This window comes from Apis cerana, linkage group LG13, assembly GCF_029169275.1.
Source record: "Apis cerana isolate GH-2021 linkage group LG13, AcerK_1.0, whole genome shotgun sequence".
Taxonomy (NCBI): domain Eukaryota; kingdom Metazoa; phylum Arthropoda; class Insecta; order Hymenoptera; family Apidae; genus Apis; species Apis cerana.
The window spans coordinates 333,828-345,391 of NC_083864.1; positions in this window are offsets into that span (position 1 = coordinate 333,828).

The window sequence follows — 11,564 nt, forward strand, 5'->3', positions numbered from 1 at the left end:
GTTAATGGTTACTGACGAACTCCGAAAAACCATTAGAGAATTTTCTCGCCTGGAGAGTTAAAGTAACGTTTAGTCGTTAGTGTACCGTTAAACATATATCTATCTTCTATGCTTCAAATTTTCCAAGCTTTTTAATAAGCGATAAAAGGATAAATTAAAGTTTTATTCGATTATCATTTTTTGTTTTTCATTTCATTAATAAACAATTTATAACGTAGTACTTTATTTATTCAAAGATGTGAGAGATATTTTCAATGTCGACTTACTTAAAATCAAAATTTGATAAGGGAAAAATACCATTTCAAATTTATTTTGTTATATACAATCATCTGTCCGAAATAATAAAATATGTGAAATTTTTAAATTATATTTCATTTGATAAAAATTTATTTCTCGTCTAAAATTCTTTTTTTTTTTTTTTAATAAATAGTCAATTTCAAAAGAACATAAAATTTAGAGAAAAAATTTTAGAACGTGTACGATAGTAATTAAATTTATCAAAATGGCTATTGTCTCGGCGTTAAGAGTCTAATGTCGCCGTCTTAAGAGAAGCATAATTTGGCAACGAAATTTCAAAGTTTTCAAACTATCTCGGCATCGTGCCCAGAATGAATTTGAGACTTCGGCAATAAGTTGAATCTTTTAATCTTGGCATAAGAAAACAACTATTATTTTTGCGATAGACAAAAGTTTTTGTAAATATGCGAAAAATTTCGCGAAAGCTTCATTGATTTCAATATATTTTTCTTATTCTTGATTTCGAAAAAAATTTCTTTTGAAAGTGATATTTTTTGACAGAATTATGAATTGCTTTGGCCTAATAAAGATATTTAAGTAAGCCAAAAATCGGAAAAGTTATTGAAATTATAGATTATTGGAACAATTTATTGATTGTTCTAAATATTTATATTGTTCTTGTAAGAATTATGATAAAATAAAATTAATCAAACCAGAAATAATGATTTATTCAACTTGTTCTCTTAATTAATTTATTTATTAAAATTTATTGTATTATAAGAATCATTTGTTAGAATTATTTCATATCAAATGACTCTGTTTTCAGTAATGAAATAATTTCAAATATTACTTTTTTTCTTTCCATTTATTGTGTTATTCCAAAATTTTTATTTTTCTTGATTGTGGAGTAATGAATAAATATTTATAAATATCTTATTATTATTAATTTATTATCATTAGCAAAAAATTTTTTTGGCAAAATGTTGAAATTTTTTGAGCATACCGTTTTTTTAATAACTTAATAATTTAAGTTCAAAATTTATCATATATATAAAATTAATATTTAAAAAAAATACGATAAAAGTTGCGAAATAAAAATTTATTTATATTATTTTCTTAAAAAATTAAATCTTCAAAATAGAAAATTAATATTTTTTATTTGAATATGTTGTAGTTTCTAAAAAAAAAGCAAAATTGGAGAAATTGTTTTTAAGATAATTCATGTACAAAATGATGATTTCCCTTAATTTCATGTAGTCTTATTTCAATTCGAAGAAATTACTATTTATTTATTATTCATTTACTTTTTATTCACTTATTACATTAAATAATAAATCTGTATATTAAGAATTCTATTAAATTTTCGTGAAAAATATTTTCAAAACGTAATCGAAATTTTAATCAATTACAAATTTTTATTTCTCTGAGTCAATTGAAATCGAAAGATTCGAAACAAGATCTGATGTAATTTTAATAAAACGTGTGTGGATACAACGCAAAACTCTTCTTTATAATACACCAAATTTCGCCAAAGTTTTTCCTTGAACGAAAGTTCGAACAGTTAACGAGATATGGCAGCCAAATTCGAGCATCCCTTCCCTCGAGAAGAAGGTGATAAAGATTGATCCAACTGCGACAAAAAGAGGGGGGGATGGAAAGAAAGGTTAGGAGAAATTACATTGGATTCGATCAAAGAGCATGTGATTCTACGTAGACGAATTTCAGGTCGAGTTCTTAGAACGATTCGAAACCTTATAACGAAACTTGCGGCCAAACCGCAAATCTTTTTCTATACTACGTATATACGTATCCGTGTATTTGTTTGTTACCACCGGTGTACAATATCGAACAAAACAAATGCGCGGAAGCGTAGCGAAATCGGGAAGATGGTTGAAGTAGAGTACAAAAAAGGCCGACGAGAAAGTGGGAGGGAGTGATACGAGTTTTTAGTATTACGTGGACGAGAGAATAAGATAGGAAGACGTGAAACGGTGGATGCGCAGACGAACAAATGGAAACAGAAATACCGTATCCGATTTTAATAAAAACACCGTGAAATATCTTGGCGAGAAATTACTAGGCAAACCGACCGACCAACCTTCTACGACATTTCGCTAATAACGTTTTGCTTTTTATTTCATCGTAATGCGACCGTTTCTTTCTTTTTCATTTTTTTTTCATTCTCCCCTTCTCTTCCTCCTTACTCCCTGGTGGACACTTAATACAACCGATGTAAAAGTTACGTTCGCTCCTTGATAATTTAATCGCAGTTTCTTTTCGCTTGTTTTATATGGTTTCGTAGTAGTGTTTACTTGGGATGTTGGGCGATTTTTTTCCCTTTCTTTTTCTTCTTTTTATTTTTTTTAATACTCTCATTGTAATGGAATTATTGGTGAGTCAAAGGACGAAAGTAATTTTAATTTCATTTATTTAATTGAATTCCGTAATAATTTCATTTTATTTTTTGATTTTTTTTGTTAGTTGTGATATTCGGTTAAACTTGGATATTGTAAGCCTCAAGGGATAGTCAACTTTATAACGGTTTTAATTTATAGCGTGGTATGCGAAGTAGACAAACTTTTCAAAGAAAACAAAATAGAATTTTATTGAAAATTTGTTCCAAAAAAGAACCAAGTGCATTTTACAATAATGAAATTGTTACTTTTACGTATCTTTTTAATATTTTCACGCTCGCTAAAATTTCAATTTCTCAAAACGTAAAATGGACATTTTTATTAATTAGAAAATGTTATATTAATAATAGAATAAGAAAATGCAAACATAATTGCAATAATATAATGAGATTACTCGAAATTATTATCCATTTCAAATATGATATTCTTGGAACGCAAATTTGCAATAGACGCAGGATGAATATGTAATTAAATTAACATTTGATTAATTCATAGTACAATCTTGTTAAGTCAGTATCACATCACAGGTTATACATTAAATCTGTCACATACATCACTGTTTACATTATGTATTACTCATATTTATGCTTCATAGGACTTAGTACGATTCATACAAAATTTATACTCGTTATTAAAAAATTAAAAATTTTCGAAAGATCTAGAAAATCTTATTGAGAATGACAAAATTGATGGATCGAATCGTCTTTGATTATCACTATAATTAATTGAATTATAATATGAATAAAACTAAGAAAGAAAAAAACAGAAAAATAGAAAAAATTTTCGTTATTGAAATTGTTTCGAAATAATCCGTGTGAAGTATTAAAAATAAAGAGGAGATAGAAATCTTTCTAAAAAAAATATAATTTACTAATAAAAAAAATTATATAGAAAATATATTTTTATATATTTTATAAATATAACGAATTATAAAATATTATTTTATTTTAAAATTTTGAAAATTAATCCTTATTGAAATTTTTATTGAAAATTCCCACATCTTTTACATCTTTTCTCTGTAAGTTTGTTATATTGTTATTAAATTATCGCCGCGCAACTTAAGGGTACCAGCACTTAATGGCCAGTATATGAAGTTTATGAAGGTTGCGTAGCAATCCAATCCTCTTGATCCTCTATGGAAATTGTTGTATATACACCAGATTACAACAATTATCTTAGAGTAATCTCCTGTGACGAAGTAACCAGAAACTTAACCAGAATAAATTAAAAGAGAGTCTAAAATAGATTATCATTAATCAGAAATCATTAATCATATTTCATGCGATTAATCATTAATTATTATATATAGAATTTAAATATTTTTGATTTCACAATCGATGATCGATATATAATTGAGTTTAAAGATCAGAATAAATTGTAAAATTAATATTTGAGCATTGTATTTACGTATCTATGTTATATCGATTCTCTTCAGATATTAATAGTTTTCATTTAATATAATACACGGAACCCATGTCAAATAGGATTTTGATTAAATAAAATTAAATTTAATTAAATTTCGAAATCAAATTTCATAATTTTTAATTAGCGAGAAGTTAAAGACCAATTAATTATCGACCGACAACCAATTTGACTAAATGAATCGTATTTGACGATTAATTTTTTTCAAATGTAAGCATTAATTGATCGATTAAATAATTGGACAAAATTTGTTCAATATTGGAGATGGGATGAAATAATTGCAAGTGAATTCAAATTTAATGGTAAAATTCTTCGATATATGAAGGAAAAATATCTTTCAAAATATATTTCGAAATTTATAAAGAGAAATTTACCATAAAATCTTCGATATTTTCAAGAAAATTCGAAATTTTAACAATTGGAAATTAAAAAGAAGAATTTAACGATAATATTTATACTAATAATAAACAAAATTACTTTTTCGAAAATGTATTTAGAAATAAGTTTGAAATTTATAGAAACTGATATTTTTTCCTTTTTTCTTTTCTTTTTTTTTTTTCGTCATCGTGCTTTTTCGTTATTTTTCGTTATGATCGTTTTAATACATAACAGTCATGTATATTATATCGCACATTTATAATTTCTAGATCGAACGATCAATTAGTAATAAAAATATTCTTTTAAATAGATGCATTTTACCTATTTATTTTAAATAGGTGAATAAATCGATTTAAAAAGATTATAATATTCATACGCAACTCACCAATTCAGATTATCACGTTACAGAAATTCAATAAAGTTTACGTAATCAATTTAAGTGATTTCATCCTCTAACAAGTTAAATCGAATATTAATTTTTGTTTCCCCTCTTTGTCGTTAATTATTCGTAACACGTAACATATAAATTAAAAATTTCACAACGATAACTAAAAATATCATTTTAATCGTCGACGCGCGAAAGAATAATAATGATACAGTATTTGATTTCGAACTTACGAGATAAATAATCGATAAATTTGCCTTGTTTTATTTTCATTCGTTTATAATAATTAAATATTTAATCAAAGAGGAGTACACGCAAATAGATCTGGCGAATAATTCTTCTTTCACTCGATGGCCAATGGAAACGGTTTACATTTCTCCGCGTCGTCACGCGGATATTATTTGTTCCGCGATTATTGGGATTGGCTGCAACCGTTTTAATTCCTGCAGGATTGTTATTCGATTGGACTGTAACGACGAATCGAACTCGTTTTGGTCTTGGACGTTAATTTATTTTAGTGTTACGAACTGTGCACCATCTAATTGGGACGAGCAGTTTTTATCTTGCTAGGATTATTCTGCAAACGAGTATTTATGATCGTAGCTGGATTAACCTATCAGAATTTATTATTGAAAGTGTCAACTACTATATAAATTTGTCTTTCCGTAGTTTGATTTAAGTTATTGTAAAAAATGTAAGGAAAAAGGAGTGTGTCAATTTAACGAGATACATCAAAAGTAAAATTTAGAATCTCTCATTGAACGTATAATTTACTAATTTAATTCTGTTTTCTCAAATATATAAATAAATTAATAATTTTCTTGATATTATATTACATTATATGCACAAGAATTTGTATAAAACGCATCAACTTTATTATGAATTTATTTATACATGCAAATAATAAATTTTGTAATTCATCGATAATTTTCTATATTTCATTGAAATAAGTATATGCAATATAATAAATATGAAATTTTGATGAAATTTTTAGAATTGTAATTGAAATCTTGAAAATGAAAAAAATAAGATAGAAATCAAACATTAAATAATTGTAACTTGAATTTTTTAGAATATAATTTTATTGTTAATGATAATATTATTTTACTAGAGCCTTAAAGTAATTGTCGGATAATTTTGCACCATATTGATCACTCACAGATATTTAAAGTTTATTTCGCATTCAGTTTATAAATAAAATTAAATATATATTATCACGAATCTCATATTGTGAGTTTACTCTTCAAGAAAAGATTTATTTTCACGTTCGTATCGATATATCCTCATTCGTTTCCAATTATTTTACCACGCTTAGTAGGCACCACTCGATTCTTTCTCGAACAAAGGACGAGTATTTTTATTTCCATCAACGATCGATCGAAAAGAAAGGAAAAAAAATAGGACAAAGAAGAATAAAATAGAAAGCAAAATCTAAAGAAATTGCTTTGCAGGAAATCTTGTTCGAATATGGAAGAAATAAGAACCCCTTATATAGAAACATCAATCGTTAGATAGCAATGTGAAAGTTTGTCTCTCCTCTGTATTTACTTCTTCCTTCTGTCTTTCCTGTCTACGCTTTCTCTCTTTGTCTCCATTTGTCTCGTTTGCTGCTCGTTCAGTTACCTTGCTATTTTCTGTTTTCATCCCCGTTACTTGTCCGCGCGATAATTTCTACCTGTCGTTCCCTTGCTTCCTTAATGATCCACTCGAGCCGAACTCATTCTTCGCGCGCTTGCAATCAGCCACCGATAGTGGCGTGAACATTCTATAGATCGGGTTAGTATGCTCCTGGATCGGACTTGAAGAACTTTGAGAAGTTTCTCTAGACGATTCGAGACTTTCTTACAAGTGCGAAGAGAGAGAGAGAGAAGATAAAAGTCAAAAGTGGAAGACTATTGGATTTTTCGAGTGCAATATTCAGGTCAAATATCCTTGTTATTGCATATTTTTTTTCCTATTTCAAGGAAAGGTGAAGAGTTGTTAAATGAATGTAACGAGTAAGGCATTCTGTTTTTCGAGAAAAATCGGTTTTATTTATATGGATAATGTTATTATATATCGTGAATATCATAATGTAAAAAATGATAGTTTACGCGATACGTAAAAATACGTAATATAATCATTAATATGTGAAAATGTTACGCAAAAAAGAAAAGAATGGAGTTGTTTTTCTTGGATACTATAAAAATTTAATTTATCTATATATCTTACAATTATATTGTATTCATTTTTCTTCTACTTTTAAAAATTTATATCGTAATTTTATATTTTTTATCAGTGACTTTAAAAAAAATGATTTTTCGTTAAATATCATTCATACTTATGATAAAATATAATATGTAATACTACTAGTGAATACTTCGTTCCTGTAAAATGCATTAATATTTTTTCATTAATTAATATAATTTTACTATTTCTTCACATCACAATAAAGAATCAATTCTTTTCTCTATAAAATTTATACCATATTCCCTAATTTTTCTCGAAAAATGAAGCTATGGAATAATACAAATATTTTAATACGGATAATAAATATTGTTCAAAAGTTTTTATATCAAGAAACACACTTTTGTTTATTTTAATATTATTTATTTTAATAATTAATAAATGTAATTATTAATTTATGTATTCTAATAATAAAGTTCTATTCTATAAATTTGTATTTGCGCCACAGCTGTTAGAAAGTATTTACATATAATAAGCGAACAAGAAACAGTGTCCGTGTTTAATCATCATTAAATACTGCCAAATAACTGTTACGATTAACTATGAATTAGTTAAAGGGAGCAGTTCAAGTTATGCGAGCGATGTGAAACTTTGACTAACTGAATCGTACAGCTACATGATACCGACTATTCGAAATTACAACTTTATATAGAGTCATTTCCTGAAATATTTGGCCAAAGTTCGCATGTTTGCATGTTTCGCCTAATTGAAAAGATAAAACTATCGTAGAAATACAAAAACTTGGATACTTTTCGATAATACCTAGAATTAAACAGTTCTAAATTCTTATGATATGGGAAGACGTTTGCCAGCTTCTTCTTTGTTGCAATTGATTTTTTGCCAATATATTTGGAGACATAGATAGAAATATATAAATAAACATTTTAGAGTTTTATATCTTGTCGAAGATTATGAAATTTAAAATTTTCACCCAATATTGACAATATTTGCATAATTTTATTTAAAAGAAAATAATTTTTTAATCATAAACATATCGCGATTTTAATTATAATAACAGTTTCAAGTGGAAATATTTTTTATAACATTAGAATATTAAAATTTGAATATTTTTTTATTATTAAAATTTAATATTTGAATATTTTGTTCGGTCTCGTATTATTCGTATTATTCCGAATTATATTTAAACAATGAAAATAATATTGAAATTTTTTAAGAATTGATTTTGTTCTCTCGATTCCATTATAGTCTATATATTTACAATATAAAATAGAATTACTGTTGATTTTAATAACATAACTTACTACTTACATTTTATATTGCATGGTACAATAAGAATGCGCTATAATATTCGTACTGTATAAACGTTTTAGTGGAAAAGTAAAACTTTGTCGAATCTTTAGCAACGGTCTCTTTGAAGTTCAAACTTCCGTGCTTCCCGCTTGGATGATAAGATCTGCGTCGAGTCAGGTACACCGAATTACATCAATTTCTTAATTAAAAATCGCAATGGAAAGGATATATGGTATAACTTTCTTAATTACTTCGTTCTGGATGAAAGACTTACTTATCGCAATGATCGTTTTGTGGGGGGAAAAATAAGAAGAAAAAGAGAGAAATGTAAGGGGAGAAGAAGAAGCAGAAGGGGGAAAAATTGAAATCACGATAATTCTAGTAGAGTAGTTTATTCTCGCGTTTGAAAAAAAATCTTATTGCATGCGTGTCAAGAAAATAACGATAAGAAACACGACAAATCACATTACCAAAGCGCACATTTTCGACTGATTTCGTTCACGTTGTGTTAAAATCTTTTTCTTGAAATTCATTCTTGAAATATTCTTTTGCTATGATCCATCATATATTGCATCTTTATTGTTGTCAAGCTTGTATAATTTTGAATTTTTTTTCTTTTTAATTAGTTTTTTAAATGTTCAACTATTCTCAAACATTGAAATTATTGATTGAAATTAAGGAAAATTCTGTCAATTGGAATACGAATTTTTAATCTTGATTAATACATCATCATATTAAAAATTTTAAGTTTTAATAAAAATCTAGGAACAATTGTTTAAAAATAAAAGAAAAATATCGTTTGAATAATATATTCTCTTTAATTTAAAATAATAAAATTATATTTGATGAATTTAGTATAATTATTGTTTCTTATTATATTATATATAATAAGAATATTTTCTCATCATATAACTCTTTCACATAGAATAATGAGAAGATTTAAGATAGCAAAAAGAAGGAGGATTTTTCCTCTAACATTTGTTTTTAATAAAAAAAAAAAAAAAAGATATAACTTGTTACATTTGCGCGAATTGTTTTATGTAGTTTCACGAAATTGCATATTGGAAAACTAAATCAACGATCGCATATGTAAATATGATATAAAATTATTCAAAATCATGTTTCGACAATATATTTCAAAATTATTGAAATCAATTAATTAATATAAATTTTAATTATTGTTTGTCAAATATTTATTCCTCTTTGGATATTTTTTTAACGAAAGAATACGTATGAAAATTATTCTCTCAACATTTTTCGGTTATTTACCAAAACAAATATTTTCATTTATAATATTCTAGTTAATATAATATTAAAGTTATTGTACCGAAATTTCCATTCTCCTTTATTCAGAGTGTAGTGCAATGTATGTATGTACTAATTAGGCAATTTAGTCGTTGTAATACAATTTGTAACACAATATTTGATACAATTAGACATAATCCAATGCGCTTTAATTAAGCGCAACTCAGGAAATACAGTCGAATCGTAATCGCAATTTTCGTTTGAGACATTAATTTTCCGTGGAGTTTCTCGCCATAGTTACTTGCAGAAAATTATAGACCCCTCACCGACAATATTCTCATATTTGTCACTGAAGCTTATCAATTCCAACTATTAAATGAATCATAAACCAAGAATATTGTACTATAAGTTCAAGAGCAAGTATCGAACGATATTCTTGTTAAATACAAATTTGTAAGTTGTCTAATATGATCAATATATCAAATAACTTGTGAATTATCTTCTGCATGAAAAATATCACAGGATATTAATGTATCAATGGAAAATCTTTGGAGAATATTGAACTAAATAAATAAAAAATTTGCGTTAAATGATATAAAAAATTTTTAATATTAATATTATATATATAATTATTATTTGAACATTTAAGAACATTAGAACATTAAAAATTTATTAAAAATATTCGACATGTTTTGAGAAGATTTTTCATAAATCATTCATAAATCATAGAAATCTTAGCAAATAATGCAAGGAGTAAAAAAGCATAAAACATTAAAGTTAAATTAATTTTTCGTTAATTAATTTAAAAATAAATGCAATAAAAGATATTAAAAATCTTACAAACAATTTGGATGTTGAAATGTTTGTTAGTATACAATACTATACAAATATGCAAATTTTTTGAAGTATATGATACAATATTTTAATTATAATAAGTTCATTTAAAAATATAAGAATTAATTGAACATTAAGATTCTACGAATAATATTAAAAACAAAAGAGAAAAAAGCGAAATAAAAAAAAAAAACAACGGTATTTGGGGTTCTAGTGTTAACAGAAAACATAGTATTACTCATAGGATAAGCTAGAAATATGGACGATAAATCATTAACGATTCGACGAGAGAGGCCAAGATATTTTCCCGTGAATTTATATCGAAGTCTCGTGATAACCAATATCACGCAGATGCTTCTGGCGTGCGTGACAATGCGAGAGAGAAAGAGGGAGGGAGGGAGGGAGAAAGAAAGAGAATATTTTCGGTGACGGGAATAGAACGATTATTTCTATCGATATTCACCGGGCTCTCTTTCGTCGACCGAAAATGTGTCAGGAATAACGAAACATCGATAAATTCGGTTGCCCGCAAAACCAGAACACTTGATTCGATTCGCATTAAATGGCCATACTCTGCGAATCCTCGCGTTTCATTTCGTTTCGTTTCGTCTCTTTCTATTTTTCGCGGCCGGTCGCGATTAAATTATCGGTCAACCCTTTACGACTGTTGACACTATTGCGCTCGTTCGGTGAATGGTATTCCATGGAGCGGACTAATTTCCACGAATTTGTTAATTTCATTTCGGTTATTGGCTAATTTCCTGTATGTCGTTTAACGAACTGCAGAAATTTGATAATTTGTATTGTAATTCAATACATGCATTTAGAAAATATTAATAGTAATTTTATTATATAAATTTATATAAAAATTTTGATAAAAGCTATTGGTCGTTTAAAAAAAAATCAATTCTATATTTAATTTACTTCTGTTACGGATAATGTATTGTAAATTTTTCCAATTTCTAAAATTTTTATTCAGAATATGATTAAATTTGTCTATAATATTCAGTTTATGTAAAATATGCAATACATACGTAACGAAAGAATGTATGAATGAAAAATATATTTGCATAAAAAGTCCACAATCTATGTGTAATTCACGTTTCATATGGATAAAATTTTAAAAAAATTGATGCATAATGATAGTTATTAATGATAAATATTAATCAATA